At 49.0% G+C, this 2,525-nt stretch overlaps 1 pseudogene; it reads left to right on the forward strand.

The window, feature by feature from the left end:
• Nucleotides 1-235: 235 nt before the first annotated feature.
• LOC115833582 lies at nt 236-388 on the forward strand (annotated as a pseudogene).
• Nucleotides 389-2,525: the final 2,137 nt, after the last annotated feature.

Consider the following 2,525-nt stretch of genomic DNA (forward strand, 5'->3'; position numbering starts at 1 on the left):
ATACATGTGGCATGTGCCCCACGCCATGGGGGCAGGAACCCCTGGGCGCCTGTGGGGTGGTGTCAGCGTTCCCCCTGCATGGTCAGCACGCACCTCCCTGTGTTGTGAAACCTCCTGCTCCCTCTCCAGAGTCTGGTCCCATTGCTGTCTGACTGGCCAGCCTAAGGCAACCACTGATGTGCTGTGCCAGGAGGGCCTCCCGGTGTTGGGAGCACCCTTGCCAAATCAACCTCATACGACTCAGCGGTGGATCACTTGGCTCATGTGTTGATGAAGAGCACACCTAAATGCAAGAATTAATGTGAATTGCAGGACACATTGATCATCCACAGTTCAAATGCACTTGCAGCCCCAGGTTCCTCCCGGGGCTACACCTGTCTCAGTGTAGCTTGCCAGTCAATCACCCCCAGGGGTGCCTCCAGGTTCCTCAGGGTGCACAGCTGGGGGTTCCCTCACAGGGCCTGCTGGGGCCCTCTGTTCCCCCAAGTGCAGACCCGGTGACATCTGCCCTCCTCTTCCACCACACCCACCCCTTCCCCCTCCCCCCGTGGGCCCTGCATGGTCATGCATTGGGTGGAAGGTGGAAGGGGGATGCCTGGCTGTGAGGGAGAGATAGAGGGCAGCACCGCCATCCACGAAGATGGAGAGGGAAGAGAGCTGGCTCAGGCCGAGTTCCAGTGGCCGCCACCACGATCTGGGTTCCTCCCTCAGGGGCTCCCTTGCACTGCATGCGGCTTGTGGTACGGGGTTCATTGGCCCTGGCTGGGTAGAAAGTCCCATGCCATTGTCATCATTGCACATTGTCAGCAGTGGGGGCATGTTGTCGGGGGGAGATGAAAGCAAGTAGGATGGGTCAGGTGCGGAGAGGGTAGGGGAGCAGGTCCCGGTCACTATGGTTCACCGCCCACCCCGATGACGACCCGGCATCCGGCCCACCACCACTCCCACACCCCTCCTCCCCGCCAACCCTCCTCCCCACCCACTCCCTGCCCACTCGGCTCACATCATGGTGTGTCCAGGGCTGGAAGCCCGCCCCGATGCCTGCCTGGCAGCGCTTGTGGCCGTGGTCCTGGGGTTTGCTTGCCCCGGTGGTGGCCTGCTGGATGCTGTGGTGTCATCCGCCATCACATGCCCACTTCCGGCTCGCAGCCACACCGTGCCTGGGGCCCCATCCTGGGCTTCCACGTCGGGGTGGGTCGGTGCTGCCGCATCCTGGGTCCTGTCCCCCACCTCCATTTAGTACGTAGGCAATCCTATGTAACTTAGCAAAGCTAGCAAGTCCCTAGACTTGGCGCAGCCACTGTAGAAGTGGCCTCCCAGTAGCATCATTAATATCAATTGTAATTTGTAGGCAATTGTTTAGTTTCACATTTCATTACCTGAGTTATACAAATGTGTAAAAAAAAATACAGCTTTAATAAAAGGGAGTAAAGGATAATATGAATAATATTCACAATATCCAGTTGGAAGAGGTAGTGTTTTCTCAGAAATCATGCATTCCTGGAGCAAAATCATTTTGTGTTTGGTTTCTTAAATATCTATTTCCATTTTGACAAACCACTGGAAAAGCCCAGCTTCACAAGGACTCTCCACAAGAGCGGACACACAAAAGAACACCCATAACACAAAATCAAAACAAGGGTGGTCCAGGCTCCACATTAAAGACTCATTACCAAGTTTTCTTAGAAGAGATAAAGAATACAAAGTTACTTTTATGTGATGGAAAACAGAGAGAAAGAGTAAATGGAACAATAAGTGTTAGGAAATAACAGTGAAAAACAAGCTGTGGAGAAAAAATGAATGGAATTGTTTGGTATTGATTTCCTATCCTGATATCAGAAAATATGGGAAAGAACAAGGCACATTTTTTGAGACATATTTTTGAGACATAAAACAAATGAATGTTAAAGACTATTTTACAGTGCTAACAAAATTATCTGTGACTTGTTTCTTCCCTTTAAAAATATGATTTTGTACAATTATATTTACATAAATTATTGAAATAAAATTGTAAAGATGGAGAACAGACTGTGGGGTTGCCAAGGGGAAGGGGTGGAGGAAAACATGTCAGAGTGTCCGCAAAGATCGCAAGTTGCAGCCTAGTGGTGAGGCTACAATTCTGTATCCTGACTGTCGAAGTGATAGTTACAGAGATCTACACCACATAAAAATGCACAGAACAAACGCACACACATACACACATACAAAAACAAATGCGTACAAAACGGTTGCGATCGGAGTAAGCTTTTTGAATTGTACCTATGTCAGTTTCCAGGTTTTGATAATGCTCTATGGCTATGCGAGATGTCACCACTGGAATTAGTGAAGAGTACCTAAGACATCCCTGTACCTTTTGCAACTTCCTGTGAATCTATAATTATTTCAAAAGAAACTTAAAAGTCACAGCAGACTTTCAGTTCAAAGAGGAAAAAAAACTGAAGATTAATGAAATTGTTGAAGAACATCAAATACTCAATAGTCTGCATGGGAGTTGTATTCTGTCCACTCGCAGCACATCTGTCATT

The sequence above is a fragment of the Nomascus leucogenys genome, unplaced genomic scaffold, assembly GCF_006542625.1.
Source record: "Nomascus leucogenys isolate Asia unplaced genomic scaffold, Asia_NLE_v1 Super-Scaffold_258, whole genome shotgun sequence".
Classification (NCBI taxonomy): Eukaryota; Metazoa; Chordata; class Mammalia; order Primates; family Hylobatidae; genus Nomascus; species Nomascus leucogenys.